This window comes from Accipiter gentilis, chromosome 23, assembly GCF_929443795.1.
Source record: "Accipiter gentilis chromosome 23, bAccGen1.1, whole genome shotgun sequence".
NCBI lineage: Eukaryota > Metazoa > Chordata > Aves > Accipitriformes > Accipitridae > Astur > Astur gentilis.
This window is the reverse complement of record NC_064902.1, coordinates 21,668,397-21,690,417: the sequence shown is the minus strand read 5'-3', so window position 1 is coordinate 21,690,417 and position 22,021 is coordinate 21,668,397. Positions and strand designations below refer to the sequence as shown.

General features: G+C 39.4%; 1 long non-coding RNA gene across 1 annotated transcript in view; it reads left to right on the top strand.

The window, feature by feature from the left end:
* The first annotated feature begins 203 nt into the window (after window positions 1-203).
* The window catches only part of LOC126049747 (uncharacterized), a 115,129-nt gene continuing 93,311 nt past the window's right edge, over window positions 204-22,021 (top strand). The window contains exon 1 of the long non-coding RNA XR_007509300.1: window positions 204-563. This is a non-coding gene — a long non-coding RNA (uncharacterized LOC126049747). The remainder of the gene's footprint in view (window positions 564-22,021) is intronic.

Here is a 22,021-nt window from a genome sequence, read left to right as displayed (position 1 = left end):
AATATGTGAGGAGGGGAAAAAACCAAACGCGTTACCTCTTGTCAAAGGCTGTAGGTTTCAGACAGGATTTAACCAGTTTCTAACTCTTTTATTGTCTCGTATACTTTACACTGTAAATGGCAACATTTAATTACAGGTAATAAACACGGCAGCCGCTAATAGGATTATCAACACCAGCTTTCAGAGCCTTGTGCCGTCTGGTAGAGAAGGGAAAAGTGTAATATGTCACCGCAGGCTCAGCAGAGGGCCACGGCCACCCAAAAAACCAACCGCAGGAGGACCCGAAGGATGCTGACGGCAAGGGAAGAACTCGCTCTTCGCCGCCTCCGGAGCCCCGCTTGGAAGAACCTCCTGCCTCTTCCCATGGCTGTCAACTCCCTCTAGTGGCATCGAACCCTCCAGCAGCAGCACGGGGACCCCCCGGGACCGGGACTCGTCCACTCGGGACCGGGACTCGCCCCCACGGGGCTACCGCCAGGCAAAACTGCAGCCGGTGGCATTGGGTGCGGATGCTCGGGGTCGGGAAGGGGGTCTGAGCGGAGTCTGAAGTCTGGAAAAGGAAGGTAAGGGAATACCATCAGCATGCTAAAACTTGCAGTAAGTTTGGGAATAAGTGGGGTGAAAACCATAGCTTTGCAGAACATTAGTTTTCCTTTTTTTATCTTTTTTTTTTCTTAATATAGTGTTCAGTTCAGAAAAATAGTATCAGTCAGTAGTTAATTTCTAACCTCGCTCAGTGCTTCGTACTAAACCCCTGAGCTGTTCCAGCCTAGAAATACCCAAATTATAATAGACCCGCATCTCAGCTGTCAGCTGTTAATACTGTTCAGTCAGTCAGTATTAAGCAAGGTTTAAAAACCTACTCTTACATAAAGAAGCCAAAGCAAATATCACTAGTTACGTTTGACTTACTTAAACCAACATCCTTACTGGAACAAAAATTTGAAGTCACCAGCGTTCTTACGATGTTAAATTCCTTTTGGTATGTTATGTATTACTTACATTAAAATAATTTAATGTTTCAGGGAAGCACTCAGAGCCTGCAAACTTTCAGAAGCCTTTACTGTCAGCATTACTGTCAGCAGTATATACACGGTACCTTGTGCATACACTGTATTTCATGCTGGGCTTCTGCTTCATTCAGTGAACACAAGGGACAGAGCCCGTAAAATTAACAGCTACTCACTCTACTCCATGGCTCCAGGCCTCGTATAGGTTGTAATCTAACTCCAAATGCAAAATTACTTGGGTTTTGTCATCTTTCTGACTGCTTTGCTGTAATTTGGGGTAGTACAAATCCTCACTCTGCTGAGGAAAGGTGTGGTAGGTGGAGGGGATGCCGTATTGTTCCCTTTTGCAGTTCAGAGACTGAGGCACGGTATTTTGACATCAATGGCAAACATATACTCTAATTCAGATGGCCAGTGTAGATGGTCTATGGAATGATTTTTTTCACAGTACTTAGCATTTCCCAGGGCTGTGGGAATAATTTTAGTCTGCTTCAGTTGCTCTGTTTTTCTGAAATATGACCTCAGAGATCAAGCTGGGAGCACATACAATATAGAATATGTAATCAGAGGCCATCTTTCAAAACTTAGTTTCAGTGATTTACTTGTCATCACACAGTTAATCTGTGTTCCTTCAGCTGCCTTCCTCACAGAAGCAACCTTCCTCCTCCTAAAATACTCTGCTTCATCCTCTTAATTTCTGCTAACTTCATCAAAAAAATCAGTGAAGGGCTCTAGACACTCTAGGCCTTCACTACACAGCCTGAGATGAGTTTTGTAGTTCCTTTACGCATGTGCTTGAAGACTTGGAGGAAAAGAAAGAGAAGAGTGTCGTTGCAGATGATACTGTTGGGTGTCCAGCATAGCTGGGCTGACAGCCTGAGATCTGTCTTTCCTGTCTTCTAAGGATGTTGGATTGAAGCCTTCTTTCTGTTAGCCTTTTAACAACACTATGTCTAGCTTCTGTATGTGTGTGTAATGTAAATTCTCAGGTTTTTAGGAGAAAAGCAAGATGAAAAAAGACATCGTGCAAAACCAGTTATTTGCTCTATTTTCCCATCCTCAGCTATTCATTTCTCTTCACTCTCCTGTGCCTAGAGTCCACCACTGGAGCATTTCAGTTATTTCCCTGAAAGTGAAGTTTAAGCAGAAACATTAACTTTTAGAAGAATTCTTTACTGCATAAATGGGACAGAGGGCTAGATGGACAGAACAGGTTTTTAAACCATTAGATTTAAGATATCATTAAACTTGAGAAGTTGTCAGCCTGATAGCATTACACATATTTTAGTTCATTTCTATTACATAGGAAGCTTGAATGATATGTCTTATTCTGGTATTTTGGTTCTTGATCTTACTATCAAATTTACTAAGCAATCTCTTTTTTAATACTGTTACCCTCAATTCCGAAAACAGATGCATTAGTACATACTCAAGGCTCATTCTGTGCTGCCTAGCGCTGTGCTCTGACGGAAGATACTTGGTTCCTCATAACTACTGTGCAACCTCTTCAAACTCATGGGTAAAGATCAGATTCTTTTTGCCATTTCTCTCTCAGGATACTCTGGTTTGCCTTGGCAAGGATTTGGGGTTTGTTCTTAGCGATCGTGGCCAAGCTCATGTATTTCTAAAAGCTTTGCGTTTGGTCAATCGCAAGCCATCGGTCTTTGACAGTGATTTAAACTACTCTACATTATGTTAGACTGGCTGTGTGTCCACAGCTGTAGGGGAAAGTTGTTGCTTTACCTCTATACCCTCTTAACTATCAGGCTGTTTCAGCTGTAGCACAGTGGAGGCTCTAGGACATGGTAAACTGGTCAAGCTGAAGACAAGGATTTTGCTTTATCCATTTTGCAAACAGATTCCTGCCATAAGAAGACTTCAAGATTAGCTCACTTGTAGATTACTCCAAAATATAAGAAATGGATCATTCATAAAACTTACTTGTGGTCCATGTGTTTACTAGCCTTTTGGGAAAAAAAGCCCAAGTTGCTCTTTACGTTGCAAAATCCCTTAAATTTTCACCAACTTGTGAAAAAAAGGTTTGGTCATGAATATCAATGACAGAAAGCTGAATTTTTACGTCAATGACTTTCAGCGGAGAATGGGGGATACACAACTTATTTCTGCAGGGCAAGTCACCTATAGGGGCACCAACAGAAAGCATTCTTCATCAAAAGAACTATCTTTCATTGCAGCTCAGCCAGTTATGCGATTCAATCCTACCCTTGGCACTCCCCACAGAGAAAACTTGAAATGACCCTTAAGCTTTCTCCCTTTGGCTCTCAAAGCCTTTTCAGACTGCCAGGCTGCTGTTGTTTTCAGTGTCAGATAGGGAAAACTGGAGCTTTGGTAAAGTTCTCTCTCATTAAAGTACTGTTTTTCAGTCGAAGGCATGAACACTTGACCTGCTTTATTCTTTCAGTTTCTCACTTTACTCTTCTGCTTTGGTGAACTTGCGTGAAGCCATCCCATGTAGTTTTGTAAGAGCGAACCAACCTAGGAGATCTCTGTCAAAAATACCAGTAACTTCTATTAAAAGGCTGCTTAGCTGTATCTCTCCACAACAACTAGCATCATAGGCCAAGCCTACTGCTGTTCTCAATCAATTTTCTCTCAAAACGTGAAAACTGTGATTTCTTCTTGCCCATCTGCCTTTGTAGACCCTTATATTTCTGTCTCTGATCCTGGAGCACGACAGCATTAGGTTTCAGCTAAGACTGTAAAAAGCTTCTGCTTTGTTAGCCAAACACAATACGTAATTTTAGGTTTAGTACCCAGGTACTCAGCATGCCTCAAAAAATCCAGTTCAGACTGACCTTTTAGATTTCACTGTGGTCTGGCATACCTCCTCCCGAATGACAGGCGAGCAGCTCGGGTTTTACAGGTTGGGGTAGCCGGGGAACTGCTGCAAACGCCTTCATCCCTGGCAGCAGCTCAGGTCCTCTGCGGTGGGAGCCTGACTGGTTTACAGCTGCAGCCAGTGGCTGTGGTCTGGTCTTAGTCCCCTGCCCTGAAGGGGAAGAGGACAGCAAACTACAGATGGTAAAAACTGCCTCGCAACACTCCTGTGATCACTACAGCAGTTGGGAGGCATGAGAAATACTGTCCTAAATCAACCAAATGAGGAAAATGTCATTACATTTGATGACACATTCCTGGTTCCATCTCAGCTGCTTAAAATATCTGGATGAAGCATGAATTAGCAGATAAGTAAGATAAAATATTCAGTATTTTTAAAGCTTGCATTAAAAAAATGAAGAAAAAAAGATTGCTGTTTTCCAATGTGGCATGACGGCTGTGGGATTAAGTGTGATTTTTGATTCTTTGACATTTGCATAAAACTGTACTAACAGTTGGCTGGGTTAAGCCGTATAACTATATTGGTATTGCTAAAGACACCATATTCTGTATGTAGATGAAACCATTTTGTTAGAGAAGTGCTTAACCTGCTACAGCCTATTCTGATTTGGTGAACTGAAACAAACTGAAGAGGCTCTGGATAATGATGAAATAGTTATGGTAGGGCATAAGTTGGCGCTGGTGTATTGATGCGTGCCTCTATTGGCATAGTAATGCCAGAAAGGTATTAAGTATATCGATCAGGCCTCAAAATATTACTAACTTGAAAGGTAATGTGTTAAAACAGTGTTAAATGTTCATTACAGTATGAAGTGAAAGCTTAGGGTCTGACAGTATCTTGTGAAATAACACCAGGCAGTGTAGCACTCTCATGGCTATGGGGATTTCAACTCGGGGTTTTGTTTACCTTATTTTTTGGTGGAATTTAGAGCCCAACAAATAGTGAAGCTGAAGAGAGATTTTTTAATTAATAAAAATGGGATCAGATTCTGAGGAGACAGAGTGGATTAGCTGAAGGGAAAGCACAACATTTTGTTATAAATTACACCAACACAAGTTTTCTGACACTTCTGGAAAAAATCAGCCTACAATAGTGATGGGTAGTGTTTTCCTACTGGTGTTATCTGTTGTTGGCACGTATCCTTACTTGCATAGCCACTCCCACAGGAATAACTTTGTATTCATACCCTTCTAGATGACATTAAAAGCACATTAATGCATCTTTTTTACCCTGTGAAAAATACAGACTGTCAAAGAAGACTCAGACAATTTATTTTCATAAATGCATTTTTTTGCTGTAGAAATGTAGCATTATGAAAAGCCTCAATTTTCTCACCAGTCACAAGTAGTAAATAACTTAACTGTGTCACATTATAGCCATTTAACAAATATTCCCAAACCAGCAACAACATTTAGCTCTGTGAAATAGATTTGTTCTGGATATAAACCAAGGAGAGCAGAATACGTATTTCTTGGCCCTTGTGGATATATGTGATGGAGTCGTGCTAGATGACTTGAATTAAGATGGAGCATGTGTATAGCGAGTATCCCCTGGACAGGGATGTTTATATACATTTCCTCCCAACCTCCCCTTTTCCCTCCCTCCCAAATGCTGCTTATTATGGCTTCCCCCCCCCACTGATAAGTGAATGTTGAAGTTATGTTGCAGTGTTCTCAATACCGGATAAATGTGTGTAATATATCTCTCATAAAATGTTACTACGCAGATGGGACTGAGAAAACTTTTTTCAGTTTATGAAGCCATCGTTAGTAATATCTACCACTTATGAATAATAAAAGAAAATGGCCTTTGGCAAATTTTAGAGTTTTGTTTTGCTTTCTGTGGAAATCCTTGAAGAAAAGGAAAGCTCAGAAATCAAATGATCAAAGCTTGTGGTATAAAATCTCCTCAGGTGCAGTCATATACAGCCTCCGTGATTCACATGGGTGATACCTTTTGCACATGCAGCAATTCCTTTTGTCGTCTCTTTTTTTTTTTTTTTTTTTTTTCCACCACTCTTATACCAACAGGCAAATCTCAGTCACAGTCAGTTCTCATTCTGTATTTTTAATGAGTAAACAAGGATGAGCTTGGGTACTACTTTGTTTTTATTTGTTTTGATTAATGTGCCATATATACTTGTATATCTTTGTGATGGCAAATGAAAGAAGATATTAATAATAAATGGACATAAACAGCTAGTAAACACAATCTGGAGTAAAGATTGAGCAGAGGAGGAAAAGTAGATGATAAAACTCTAGAGTTTCACTTTATTAGGAAATAAATGGTGGTGAAGGGTAATTGTTTCCCTTGTACCTGGAGCTGTAAACAAATGGGAAAATCTGGCTGATTCTGGGCTATCAGTGCCTCGGGGAGCTGCCAGGAGGCTGTTCTGAGCGTATAGTGTACTGCCTTGTTCAAAATAGATACGAAGCTTTGGAGGCAGAGGGGAATAGGAGCAAGTTCTTGGTCTGCTGTCATTTACGTGCTCCCACTGCTGGGTTTTAAAGAGCTCTCATCTGCCCAGTGCAGGGCATGGCGTCTGTAGGAAGGAGCTCATGATTTGGAGCTATCTGCCAGGAATTCCGAGCAGATGAGACTGGGGTAATGACGGAAAAATGGGAGAAAAGTAACTGGAAGAGGAGGTGAAGTTTGCTGTTTCTCATTTATGAATCCACAGGTGACAAAGAGCTGCTTAGGTCCAAGGTAGTTCTGAGCATGCAGGGTTGCTGGAGTTAAGAGATGTCGGTGGGAACATTTCTTCAGCATGTGAATCCTGCTACACTTTGCCATGCCTGAGGTGCTGCAACCTGCATGGGGTTGCATGGACCGTTTTGTATTTGTGAGAATTCAGGGGTATTGGCAAGGAGGAAAAAAACAATAAACCTACTGTGGCTCATCCAGAGGTACCAATGGAAATACCAAAGAGGAACTTGTCACAGTCAATGAAAAACTACAACAGGGTTATATTGACAGGTGCTGTATGATGAAAGACGCGGTAAATGAATACTTTGACTTGGAATGTGTGAAGGCTGAGGAGAAAGCATCCTTGGATATCAAACACTAAGCATTAATGTTTCAGTAGGAAGGAAGATAAGAAGTCTCTGAGATTTACATCATTATTCACTGGTAATTCTCAAGAAAAGGAAAATGATGAAAGGGAATTTTACAAAGAATGCAAAGATGCATTGTTGCCTTAGATGTAAGAGAACGAGGAATTTCCTGCAGACTTTGGAGATTTAAGCAAGTTGGGGATTTGACCCAAAGTCTTCGGTTTCTAAAAGAAAAATGCAATATATGCCTCATTCTGTCTTTGGCAGTGCACAAAGTTGCTTTTGTTCATGTTTTGATTTACAGAGCTAGTCTCTATCAGACATCTGTTGCTGGATGGATTAACAACACACAGTATTTATTTCTCAGCATGGCTGTGCAAACTTCTCAGTAAAAGGAGAGAAAATATCAGTGACTATAAATTGATGCAGTATTTCAAGTAAGAAAAAAAACCAAATTCACTAATCATACAGTAAATTATTAAAACATTCCTTTCATTTATCCTAACAACAAAGGACAAGAGGCAAAATTATATATATTTCTAAAAAAATATATATATTTATGTCTATATTTATATTGACATGTTCTGCTTCTATTTTACTGGGTATTATGGTGGAACCTATGATAAAACCAAAGTCATAACTGCGGAGCCAAGGATCTGTACCTAATTTTAAGCATATGAGTAATATGACTGACTCACGTAGGCTTACCTGGAGGTCTAAAATTGTGTTGCAAATTCTTGTCATAGCTGGAGCCTTATTTTCTTGCTGATCCACAAGTATATCAAATATCAAGCTTTCATCTAATTTGTTTTAATTAGTGAGAAGTGAAATGAATAGTGTCAATACGTGAGGTAAGAGGGGGGGAGAGGTTAAAAATATGGCACTCGAGACAGATACCTAAGTGTTCTGGCTGAAAATTCAGACTGATTTGAAACTGTACAGCATGTCACTGTTGACTTCTGATTTATGTCTTGTCTGAAATGGACTTTTAGGACCAGGTTTTACTCAGTTTTATCCAAAGAGTAAGTAATTCTTAAGATCCTGTTAATTGAATGCAAACAGATAAAATGAATACCACAGATTATATGACTTTAGCAAATCTTCGGATGCTTACTGCTAAAAGCTATACTTTTATATAAAGACAATACAATCCACTTGTTTATATATTTTTTTCTTCCTATAAAAGGAAACATTTGTGCATGCTTGTGTGTAAATTTCTAGAAAAAAGATCCAACATAAATAAAACTAAACATACTAATATGTATACAGTGACTGATGATGTAAAAATTCAGATGTATGTATATAGAGGATAGGTACAGGCAAGCCTCAGCACTTCATTCTGAGCTGGTTAGACATCACACAGTTCCACTCTGAAAACAATACACTAATGTAAATGGAGTGAATTAAAGCCTTATCAGCCCAGGGACAATAATGTGCTCATACGAACAAAAGACTTTCAGGAGATCTGAAGAGGGTAGGCATGCTGGGCCACCTGTGTAAATCATCCTTAAAATTTTTAATCATGAATGATACAAAAATGGGGTTAAAACTTTAGTGTCAAGCTTTTTGTAGCTTGTAACACTCCAGGTCTTGAATGACAGTAAAATAGCTTCGTGGTGGTGGCAGTTTGGTTTCTGAAAGTGTAATGGGCATACTTTTTTCTCACTTGCAGTTTTCCACCCTGTTTTAAAAATCTTGGTTATGAAATTGGTCAAGTACAAAGCCCCCTCTTCTTTACTAGCAAAGCTTTGGAAAAAATCACCACCACTTACTTAGTTGTTCATAAATAACTTTATATTGAAAATTCAGGACTACAGTCTGTTTTGTTGTTGTTTTAAATATTTAAAACAACATCCAGCACAGTAGTGTGTTGACCCTTTTTTAACCATTCACTAGTACACACAGCATAATCTTGTTTGATGCATAATCTTTCTAAGTCATACTGGTGTCTGGGCATGTTCTTAACTATTGATCCATCAGAAACCCGAGGAGGATTCTACCATCAGCTAAATCAAAGGAGTTAACTGCGTTCACAAGAGAGCTAATTGTATTGCTTTATTCTTTCTGTATAGAGAAATGGGCAGAGTAGCATGACTTTTTACGTCAGGATTTCTCGTAAACCACCTTCTCTATTCTGATATGAATGATTCGTAGTAAAACAAAATTACTTTCAAGAAGGGCTACTTACATTGTTTCTAGTCAGTATTTAATCACTGTTAGGTATTCCTGTATGTCCTGATATAAATTTTCAGTACTGAGAAGATTTATATACTAAAGGTATGGAGATTCTTGTATAATGAATTCCCATGTTCTTTAAAACTACTGATCAATGAAGATACATTTTCAAAATTACTTCCCATAACATAAGTTGTATGCTGTTTACTTTAGAGAGATTCTTAAGATTTACTTGAAACATAATTTTCACACTTCACTAACTTCAAAAGTTACAGATTGCCTTTAGAGAGAGGGTTTTTTACCCCAGTTGCACTGCAGTCGTACACTGCACAGTTGTATGTAGACAACCTTATGTCTTATTTATGTATAAACATGAGCAGAAGCCAGGGTGTATTATACGTGGCTTTGATAAATTCCATTCAAATTGAACAGAGGTGAAAAGAACATAAAATTATTACTTACTTTATTAATTTCTAGTCCAGCTAATAAGAAACAAATCTTCTTCCTAGAGCCCACATTATTTTGTTACCACAATAGTATTTTAACAAATTCCTCTGAAACATTAAACCAAAATTGAACACCCTATTGACACATTAGTTTTTAATTTCAGTTCAATTTTAAATTCCAACCCACAGTTTCATTATTTTTTGAAATAAGTCCATTCCTCTATGTAAGTATTTATGGAATAAATTAGTTGCTTTTTACAAGTATGTTTAAAGATATACACATATGTATGAATATAGAAATATAGACTGAAATAAAAATTAAAAGGTAAAGAAAAGCACTGGGAAGAAAATGGAATAACCACAGATTCAGCACTGCAATTACAGGAATATTAGGATGTATTTCCCACATCCTATGACTATCCAGCCCCATGTTTAGAGCTGAGATACAATTGCCCCACTGAAAATTCTTCTTCATAAAGAATAGCAGGTCTCCTTTCAGGATTTTCCAATATGTTGAGTAATGCTGGCAATATACTTTGACCAGTAATGCTGATAAAATGTATTTGGAAGCTAAACTGATTCAACTCCCCCGAAAAAAAAATCCATTATCTCATTAGAAACAGGATGTCAAGGAGAGTATAATAAACATAGCTACCATGTAACACCTGTGCTACAACAGTGTAGGGTACAGTCCTGGAGGTAGAGAAATACATATTATGGGAATATGAGTTACCTCTATATATTTCTTATCCTCTTACTGAGAAACTAACCTGCATTTCCCAGCAATCCAGAAGATCTACCAGGAGATATAATGTGTAAGTCACATTGACCATGTATGAAAAGTAGCATGTCATAAGCCATAAAGGCAGCTGACTTTTAATATGGAAACTTTTCTTTGACCTTGTATGTCAACAGTCTTTGTTGTAATGAAATTCATCATTATGATGCCTCATTTTGATGATTCTTATTCAATTGAAAAGGCAATTTTCTTTGATGATGCATATTATTTATTCACTACAGAAAAGAAAGAAAACAACTATTTTGGGAAGCAGGTAGTTTTCCAAGAAACTGGGCATGAGGGATTCATTTACATTAGGAAAACAAGTCTACTTTTGAAAGAGAAATAAGGGTAACTTTACATAATTTTCTCAAAGCAATGCTGCTAAATTTAGATATGGTCTCAGGGTACATTCTGAAGATTTTCAAATTTCTCTACCAGAGAGTAGAGATCAGTGCACGGGTCTTGCCAGTGCAAATAGTAGTGAGCTAAAAATGTTTGGCAAACCCACTTTTTTAGGGAGGAACTTATTTGTTGGTCAAAGTTCAAGTGTTTTATACAGACACATTTTTATCAAAGTTTCTCTGAACTATATTGAAGCCTTGCAGGCTTTTGACTCCTCTGCAGTTGGAATCCCAACTGCATGGCCAGCACAGCTAGACCTTTCAAGGATGCAGCCAGGGAGCCACTGGTACAGCTCCAATTCCTTTTGCAGAGAGCCAGTGGTTTTACTTTTAATTGGAAGAAAACCAGCACTGCAGTATTACATTGTAGATTACCCAGCTCTAATGAAAGTAGAGTATGCAACAGAATCACTCTACTGGCATAATAAAAGATATTAACTGAAGAAAATGACCCTGCGGGATATACTAATTCTCACTCACTGTTTCACACTGCCAGTTTCTTTTCCTCACTCTTTCCATATGATTAGGTAGCTTCTGCAGCATATGCTGGAGATAACAGATAGAACGATTTTGGGCCATTTGAAAACAGTAGGTTTTTAATCTTAGCCTATGAACAAAAACTTCAATGGCTAAAGCAAGTGAACCTGAACTACACAGAACTGAAATACTGAAATCAGTGTATGCTATTTTGAAATACATTTCATGATTTTGGGGACTTGAATCCTGCATTCAAGGAGTTGGCAACACTGCAGATCCCATAACCTTTCTTCACCACTCCTCCCTCTGGTCTCCATACGTGTGTACTAATGGCAGTAGCAGTCAAACAAAGCATTTCTTCCCATCCTGGAAAGTACCTGCCTATGGAAGAGGAAAGTTTCTGTCTTTTACTCTCTTGCATTACCTCAAAGAAATGGTTACATTCAAACTTGTAGTATCAATACTAAAAGATCTAATTTGATCTCACAGGAGCTTCTTGCAGAGGATTAGTCTTCTCTGTGAATATGGGTAGCAGAACTGAGCCCAAAGGAAATGCTGTGATCAAACTCTTCTTATGTTTTCATAAGCAGTTTAAGTTTTAGCACGGGTAAAGGCAGGTGAAGACTTTCCTCCAAAACGCTCTCTCCCACAACGCACATGACTGACAGCTCTGAAGTGCACTATCTGTCACAACAAGCCTAACTCGCAGCTGTTAGATGGATAAGCTGGGACACACAAGTGGAAGTAAGTAGGTCATGTTTCATTGAGAAAAGTATAGACTATGTATAGTGTAAAAATATATTAGCAGTCAGGTCAGGCCATGAGTTTAAAAGCATAGGCAGTGAGATGGAAGTGGGATGCCAGTAACCGCAACAGCAGTTCTTTTTCCGTTTGTTGAAAACATACTACATGTATCACTGGAAAAAGAATTTTATGCGTGGAGAATTTGATGCAACAAGAATATTACTGGGAAAAATACTTCTAGAAATACATCAGACAAAGTAATGCTATGGCTGAATTTGGCAGGTTAAACCCATATGCAATTTTTGGCATTCTGAGTATGTCACAAGTTTTAGAGTTAGGCGTAGACTCACCAAATCTTGGTGGGGTAACTACCTACCATTATTATTGTCTAAATCTCTTTTAAAAATCTATTTGTTATTTCTCTGTGCTGAAGCTGTAGCTTAAATGTTTTATTTTTTGTCCAATTTTCTTGGAATTTTGTAGCTGCTAGTGCTATGGAAAAGGGTATACAGGAGCATGTAGAAAAGCAGTCAGTATAAAGCATTGGAAGAGTGCCCTGATTACAGACATCAGCTAGACATTCCTCAGTGCACATTTGAAGAAAGCTTTATTGAGTTTTAAAATTATTTATTGGTATCATTTTTCATCATTCTAGCCATTTCACATTTAGCTAGACAAACAGTGGAATTCTTAATTAAAACTGTTTATTAAATTCTGAATAAAAAAAATGTGGCATATGTGGAAATACGCTGGTGCTTCAGCAGTTTGTACTGGAATATAAAAAAATACTGGCATTTCATAATTCCCTGCTGAATAGAAATTCTGATTTTTAGCTCTAATCAATATTTGAATATTTTAAACATACTTCTTAAATGTATCTTAAACAATTGTTGGGGTTTTTTTCCCAGGTAAAACAGTTAAATATTCAACATCTAAACTTTTCAGCTTTCTTGCATTGGATTTGGTGCCATTTAAGGTATTTCCATTTTGAAAAAATCTCTATTAACTATAAAAATGTACTCAATTCTAGAAAGTGCTGTTATGTCAAGGATTTAAATGGGATTAATCGAGATTTATGACAATGAAGGTGAAAGAAGAACCAAGTCCCAATGTGAATCACTGTAAAAGGATGTAACACTGAATTTCGTAGACGGGAAGCCCTGCTCTATTCAACAGTCAAGCATTTTAACAGCACAGATCCTCTCTCCATCTTAGGGTAGGAAAGGTCATTCTGGAGGGTTTATTCCTATCTTCACCCATGACAGAAGACTTTTCACACTATGGAGGAAGCACATATGAGTAATTAAAGCTCCAAACTTGTAAATGGATGAAGTTAGGTTAAATGAATTCAAACCCATCAGTCTTTAGCCCAGTAGTTGCTATTGCTTTGTTTCAGGAATAGACTATTGTAATTCATAGAAAAACCTCAAAGTTTCAGTTTCTACTGAGTCAGTTGTTTACGTCACCCTATTGCAAATACATTTTTGGCAGAATGCCCATAAAAGCAAGTTTATGTGAATCAGAGATCTCACTGGCTTGATCTGAGTGCTTTTTCTTTACTCGATTTGAGAAGAAGCATATGCAGCAGGGGATGAAATCTGAAGACTACGTAACATCACATTCTAGAAATGTTACCCATCACAGTATCACAAGTCTACATGGAAGGTGTTAATGTATTGCTTCAGCTATGTCACTGGTGAAATACATGTTTCGTAGTTAACACTATAAGCATGTAACTGAATCCTGAAAGCCTTATAAAGTGGCTTTTAGAGGAAGATTAAAGCTTTTAGGCAGGAATTTGTCTTTTGTTGAATAATAGTCTGTCATTTCTAACTTTGCATTGCTCACACTGATCCTGCCTCCATGCACAAAGACAGTGGAACCAAATCCTTCCTACATGAGTAGGAGGCTGCTCTTACTCCCTTGATTTCAAGAGGTTTACTCCTAATCTACATCATGACCCATGAGAAGGAATCCAATTCCAGAAATACACCTTTCTAGCAGACCTTTCATCTGCTAAATCTGACCTTTAGCTTCAGTTTTTCCACACTCTAATATCTCTCTGTTGAATGACAGGTTTATGATTAGGGGACAACAGAAATGTTCAGGGAAATATAAGAGTTGTCTCTAATCTTTGGTATTCTGGTACCAAGAGGTTTTTAGACCTTCAGACATTCTATGACCCAGTTTAGAGGAAAAGTCCTATCTAAAATTCTTAATAAAGTTTGAATAAGCATTGAGTTTGAAAAAAAATCTTCAAAATGTCTGGACCCTGGGAAATCTTCCCATCCCTAATTGTGATTCAGTAGTTCCTTCACTGTCAAACGTGTGATAAATGCCAAAGCAGCAAAAGCACGTTCTGCTCAGTATGAAGTTAAAGGCATGCTTGCCTTTAGACCTGTGAATTTAATATACAAGTTTCTAAGTGAGCCCTATTCTTTCTGCCTTAACGTCATTGGTCTGAGTGGAAAATTAAAAGCGTTTTTTTTTTTCCCCTTTGCCCCCCATACACTATTAGCTTGTCTGCTGGGAACAAAGGCACAGTTTGTATGTGAAAGAAAAAAAAATAACTTCTTTTGCTACCCTAAAGTGTGGGATTTTTAATAACACAGTGTTGAAAGTTCAATGTCAGTAGCACTTACTCTCAAGATAATCAAGAATTCAAACAATTCATTGCACCTATTTGCATATGTAACTGACAAAATGTCATTTCATCTGTCCCAACAAAGGAAATGAAAGATTTGAACATTAATTTGTATTTTTTTGAAAATGAAAGGTCTTCTGTGGTGCTTCCATTTATGCATGGAATATGAAGAACTAAAGTTTTCTAGTCTTTTATTCACCTTTTTACTTTCCTTTTTAAATCAAAGAATATTGTGAAAATAAAATGAGAACATCAGAGGCTGATCTCCAGATACTTAAACTTTTCTTATCTCTTATTCACCTTGTTAGAGGCAGTGAGAAGTAAAGAGAAAGCCGCAGATTCTCTTGGTGTGAACACTGTTTCTGAAGGAAGAATACCTCTTTCCTGCAGCTATTTTTCTGGGCATTTATCAACCTGGAGTAGAACCTCTGGTCAAAGACGGAGAGTCCTCCCAAAATATTCAGGAACAAAAGGTTACAGAAGAACCAAGTTCAAATACAGGCTCTGTTACAGGTGGAAGAGATTTGACCTTGAGTATTGCACATCTCAGCTGAGAAAAACATCAGGCTTTCAGAATCCTCTGTGCATCTAAGCTGAGAGAGAGAAAAAAAAACCCAAACAATCAAACCACAGGCATTGCTGATGTAGGCCTCTCTATTCCTTTTCTGTCCCTTTCCCCCCATATTTTAAAAACATTTGCCAAAGAACTTCTCATTCCACTGGAAATTGGGGTGTACTTCAAAGCTGCCAACGCTTTATAACCACAGCCAATTCTGTAACACTTGCTTGCCTTGAAACATAGAGACATATAGTTTGAGAAACTAAAAAAAATAATAATGCTTTTCTGCTATTTTGAGTTTGAAAAAATCTCACAGTAGCAGCCTCTTAAGAAGATGTTATGTGGTACTTGCATTTAATATTGATCAGTCATTGTCAATGTTGCCTGTATCACCTCGGAGCGTGGTCCCAGTTAAACAACTCGGGTCAAACAAGGCTGGAAGCCTCAGACAAGGCGTTTCCTCAGTGCAGTGTAGCCAAGAAACCTCCTTTTAATGCAAGCTAAGAATGAAGACTGACTTCTAAGTACTTGCAGCAATTAAATATTTAGTTGAGTTCTTGACTGGCCCCAGCCACAGTACTTGTGAGTTATTAACCCTGGTAATCCACCCCTTTCCCTTTCTTTGTCCTTGCTTGCTCTCTAATTTGCCAGAGGAAGCTGTTTTCACCTTGAATTGTGGTGTGATGGGGTAGTTGGCAACTATTATCTCTGCCTGGATTTCACCCTTGAAACGTTCAGTGATTAAAGAAGTTATGTGTTACACAGTGGTTTGTATAGTGTTTTGGAAATAAGAATGAGATTAAGTTGCTAACTACTGACCAAATATTCTACAAACTGCCAGCTGATCCGCAGGTAATCTTGTTTCCATGCTCTGTTTTAAAGTATTTAGGAAATTTACTAGTTAAAAGCAAGTGAGAGCCAATGTAGCTCCTCTAGTTTATGTGCAAAGAACATTCTTACTCTTTCTTGATATATTTTGCAAAGATTTAGGAAAAAAAAAAAAGTTATTTCAGTGTTGTTGTTCTTCCCCCCCCCCCTCCTTTTAGAGGCCTGAATGTATTTTGGGTTGCACTAGTCCATGTCACATACATCCTGACATGTGGTGATGTTTTGACCAAGGGTGATTACTGGATCTGTCCTCGGGAAACTGCTGCTGCAGAGGTTCGCCCCAGGGAGAGCTGTGAGTCCTGACCCTGCCTCAACAGTCCATCCCTGAGTCTTCCCGCTGGGATTTCTTTTCTTTTTCCCTTCCAGAGAAGTTTTCTTGCCTGTCTGAGCTGTCTCCCTAGAAGTTTAACCCAGCTGCAGACCGAAATCCATTCAGATACTCATTAATACAGCATGGACCATTTAGTAAACAGGCACACACTTGAACATACGCTTAGATGAGCCCCAAAACCTGATTTTGCTGTGGTTTTTCCTCCATCCCAATAGTTAGAGTATAAAAGCCTAAGAAGAGCGATCAGATGAAGAAGAGGATGCTGAAAGCGAAAAGCTCGATAGAAAAAAGAAATGCAAGTTGTTAGAGGAAGGGAAAGGGCTGATACCAATTTCCCCCAAAGGTCTCACCTTTGGCACTGGCGTGTCTCCACGGGCCGTTTGTTGGGGTAAACAGGCTGATAAAAGCAGATACCTGCTCTACTCTTGCTGAATGAAAAGCAAGGAATGGGAAAGGTTTGTCTCCTCCGATTACCTGAGAAACTCTATCCAGTAATGTTTGTTTTCAGAGGAGACTGCTAGACGCAAGTTTAGAAATAATCCACAGAGAGGTTAAGCATCCTGACTGCAGGGGACGGACATTTTCCTTGCCCAGTCTTCTGACTTTTCTGTTCTTTTCCACAAAGCCAAACAGTTTTGACGATGGAGAAGCAAGATTACTACTAACAGCACCTCCATATAGCTGTTAAATTGTTTATTAGGATGTGCTCTGGGAAGGAGGTATTTGAATCTTCTTAGGCAAATAAACTTTTGTAAATACGGAGAAGTTTTGTAAATGGGAGACATAAACTTGGCTGCTGTTTAAATGGAAACAGCCCCTTTCTTTTATATTTGTGTGCTCCGAAGTGCCTGGTTCATGCTAGGAAACCCTCAGGCTGCCGCAGGGGTAGGGGGGGTCAGGCCTCCTGCTCTCATCACCCACTAATTAAAACCTCCCAGCTCCCCATGTTAATAAAGGAGGTTCTCACAAAATGTCCGCTCCCCTGGCCTGGCCTGCCACTGAACAGTGTCACAGGGTGAGTATCGCCCCTTTCAGTCCCCCTTCAGATGCCTAAAACAGTTTGTGGGATGCAGGACAGGGTAAGAAAACGTTTTAGGCACTTTCTCTAGGTTTTAAAGAAAACTCGAGGTCATTTGGGGCGCGCTGGGGCAGAGGGCCGAGGGATGGTGGCAGCCACTAGGCCCAGCCCAGGCGCTGGGGCAAGGCCTCAACCCGCCGGCCTGGTTGTTTTGCTGCTGAGGGAGGCCATGTTGTATTTCCCTTCTTCCAAGAATGTGCAGTTTGCCATTTGTTTGCTGTGGCTGCGTACGATGGAGAGGCGGGTAGCAGGAGCCGGAGGGCACTGTGCTGTTTGTGTAAGCCACCACGTAACTCACTACTGACCGGTATTTGCATGTGTGTGTGTTTTAGGTTACTCTGCGGGGCATCGGAGAGAAATCCCTCCTCAGCTGGGCAGCCCTGGCCTGCCTTTCTCTTCAAAAACTTCATCAGTGAGCTCCCAGGTACGCATGCAGGGACAGGAGGGATATGCAGGCACTCCAGGAAAAAATAAAACCACCTTTCTTCTGTAACCAGGCATTCCACTAACCCAGCTCTGCCTGAGGAACACTGCATGTGGAGCCAGTTCTTATAATTTTTACCAGTACCCTGCAGCTCAACCCTCTGTATTATCTTCTGTCTTCCCAGCTCTCACCTGCAGCTCAAGGTATATGGCTGAGCAGTGGCCCCGGACTTCATTAACAAATAAAAAGGAGCTAGTTTTATTTTAGTTTCAATAAAAGAAAAAAACACCCCAAAACGTGCCACAGCTTGCTCTCTTGCAGACAAAACTTCCTTAAGCAATGTGGAAACTTGAGACAGGGAGGGTTCTTGAACCTTCATTTTTCCTTTGGCCTCAAAAGATAATGATGGTAGTAGGAAGGCACCTAGCAGTGTAATTGCACAAAGGTGTGTTTTATAGCCATTTGCAACAGCAGGTTGAGATGTCTGTGAGGAAAGGGAGGATTAACCAACTCCCTGGGAAAAGACCCCCACTTTATCCCACAGAGTTAGTACAGCTGTCAATTAAGGGCAAAAAAGAAGTTCAACCCTATTAAAAGTTAGGAAAGAGGATGGGTGGTGGGAGGTGGGTTTCTTAAGTACTTGATTGTTTTCATTTGCAGCTTGAGGTGTCCCTGAAAGGGAGATGGTTTTGGTTCTCCTGCTGAGAAGAGGAGTGTTGATGGGTGAGTAGCTTGCCCGGATTTTTGTTTGACCTTTGGGGAGCTGTTTTAAGAAGACTTTCAACTTTGGGTTAGTAGACCTGCTTGTTGTTAAATTGGAGGTTGTATGATGTTTTGTATTCCTGCCTGCTTTTTATGTGCTACTCTCAAAGTGATTGGGTAACAATTCTGATTCTCCTGAGGTTAAAAACTATAACATTCTCTTTTACAAGGTAATGAGAGAAAACGTAGCCACAGGAAACACCATCCTGGTTATTTTGTTTTTGGGATTAATGACCCTGATGACAATAACTGGAAAGGCAAAGCAGGCAGGAATTAGAATTGTATAAGCAATGAAGCCCTGGGTTACCTTTACGTCTGAATACATGCCTTCCCTGGCACTGCCTTCTTGCGTACCATTCCTAATATTTTCACTATATACTCCAAGTTTTGTTACTAGCATATTCACAAACACAAAGTGACAATTATGTAGATTCTGTACTGCCTCGTACTATCTGCACGTTTAAGCAAACTGGAGTAAGTTGTTCTTTATCTCTGGCTTCTGTGACTAGTTTATACTACCTGACCCAGCTGACACAAGCATAAAGGACTATGGGAAGCATCTACTGAAAGAAAGGGATGCTTGCTAAAGAGCGTTCACTTTGAAACACAACAGCCTGAAAATAATTTTGTGTGTGTGGTTATCTTGGATGTACATTTCTATGGACCTGAAGGGGTGCTGCAAACCTTAATGCTATGAGTTGGTTTTATTTCACAGCCTCTTGCTCTCTGCCTTGCTCTGCTCATTGTAAGACAGGGAGATACAGTACTTTAAGTTTGTTGATTTTGCCATGAAAACTTGCACCTTTGCTTCCTGATATCATATTGTTTCTTTCCCTGTGGTGTCTGAGTGGCACTGTGAAGCAGAAATTATTTGAAGGGATTTTTACCCTTGCATTGAGGAGAGCTCAGAGGCTCTTCTGATCTTGTAATGAAATGATGATCCAAAAAGACAGGTCCCTGTTGCTCTGAAATGGTGAGCTTGTTTTCAAGCCTCTGGTGAGTAAGAGGGTTGCTAACAGAGCTGAGCCCATAGCAGTTCACCCAGAGCATTCAGTTAGATGGTGTCTGTCGCGATGGGTCACAGAGGATAAGTCATCTCTGAGGTTGTCAGAAGCTGCCCCAACGTGGAGTTTGTACACAAGGACTTAGCAGCCTTGCTGCCTCCTAGAGTAAGCTGCTCTCTGTTCACACCAAACTGGGTCTAGATTTGCTCAAAAGTCTGTGAAAAACCCTTTTTGTGCCACAAAATCAAGTTTCAATTCGCAAAGAAACCTGATAACAGCTAAATTTTATCTTGTTCTATATTTGATTTCATCTTAACTTCAAGATTCTGGTTGCTACACCATTCACTTTTGAAAGAACCATCAAATACCTCTTGCAAATAATTCAATAGAGCATAGCCACATGTGAAAAGATCTCAGTAGACATATTTAACCTTGTGAATCAGTTTCATTTCCTACATGTTTAGTGCTTTATGAAAATTCATGTTTTTATCTGCATCTTGCAAATTCTTCATTGTATTGAGGTTTTTCATTGAAAAAAGTTCAAAAAACTTGACTGATATTCTAATGAGTTCTTCTCCTGAATGCTGATCAGCTCAGCATTAATGGGCAGACATTCTTTGTAGCTGCTGTTTAACTTGAAAGCTGTCAAAATAATAGTGGTTGCTACTCATGCACCTCCAATTTACTCTCGTTAATGGTGCTTTAGTTGTTTCTGAAATCATCCTTCAAAGATGATTTTAAGTGACATCTGTGTAGGCCTAAAGACCTGAATTGCCTTGTAAATCATATCCACTTGTGCCCAGGGATTTAATTAAAATATTTTGAAATACAGAAAGAGGAAAAAAGCTTTGGAAGATTTAGAAATAAGATTTTCCCCCACCCCCATTCGGCAGCCATGCTCAGAGAGACAGGGGACTGTTCATAAATATGCTGTAATTGTCTTAATGAAGTGCATAATCACATGATATTGGAAAAATAGGATGGAGGTGATGTTTAATGGGATGAAAGAGCCTCTGCTAGTTCTTATTACAAGCTACAATTTCAAGGCTCTCGTCCGTCTTGAAACTTCTAAATTTTGGATGTAGGACAGACATTTTATACTTCTGGGTTTTACTTTTTAATTAAACACACAAGCATCTTAGCAGGGTTTGCCCCATTTAAACAATAAAAAAAACCATTGCCAAAGCAGATTATTTAGATTTAGAGCTAAGGAAAAAGAAAAGAAATGTAGACATGGTTAGGACTTTAAAATAGCCCAGGCCTTTACTGTCCTCTAAATTAAGGTAAAGCATTGACCAGAGTGGGGTTCTTTGCAGGCTATTTAAAAAGAAAACAAAAGGAGTCAAGATGCAGGACTGGGCTTTTAGTTCATACCTATACCCTTAACGCTGTAAGGGTAGCAAACTACTGAATTCATGTGACCGTATAAACTATGTTCTTCTAGTGATAAAGCTCAGACTGAATCCTTTCTCCTGCTCTTGTCCTGAATTGCTGAGAATTTGCATGATTAAGGGGGGAAAAGTTCTTAAGCTATTGTTGCTAGGGAAACTGCCACCTTCATATTCGCCTGGTGAGAACAACTGTCTCTCTTTGTATCTAAGCAAAGGAAATCTGGGAGCAACTCTTAGTAGTGGCAAGGTTGCATGTATTATGAGAACTGTGTGGGATTAATGACAATGCTTGCTTGGAGGGAGTTTGCCTGCTGCAATACGTTGGGGTGGAGGGGTGCGTTTTCCTAGTAGTGGTCTGAGCAGGCTTTGCATCTCTCTTTCTAATTATTCTTTTTAAACTCGCAGACACTGTAGATCAGTGTCCACCTGTAAAGCATGTCTTTCCCCCCTCCCCCCTTTTTTTTCTTCGAATAATGATATGCAGTATAAACCAGCCTCCCCCCCCCCCCCCCCCGCCAAATTATAGTGCTTTCCTGCTTATTTTATAGCTCCTGTCATGTTGGTTTGGAAATACATTAGGATTTCAGTTGTAAAGTCCACCTTGCGTTCACCTCGATCTTTTCTCTTGCAAACCTGTCATTTGTTCTGACCCAGTGTATGAACCACTCAGCTTGGAGGAAGTTACATGTTTTGATTTAGTGACTCTGGCAAGAGTAAATTTAGTATCATCTCCCATGATAGAAGTCATACGATTGTTTAATCTCTAGTTTATTCTTTCCTTCCTCCCACTAAGTGTGACTCTTAATAAGTTAATACTTGGCAGCTTTGGATTCCTGATGATGTAGGTCTCTCTAATGTAATAATAATGATGTGATATCTGTTTCAATCATGCCCTCTGTATTTTATACTGTTGGAGTGTCAGCTGTACAGGTCCGTTTTGTGTTCTGTCCCTGATCTAGTGTGTTGCTTTTTTGTTTCAAGTCAGTGACGATT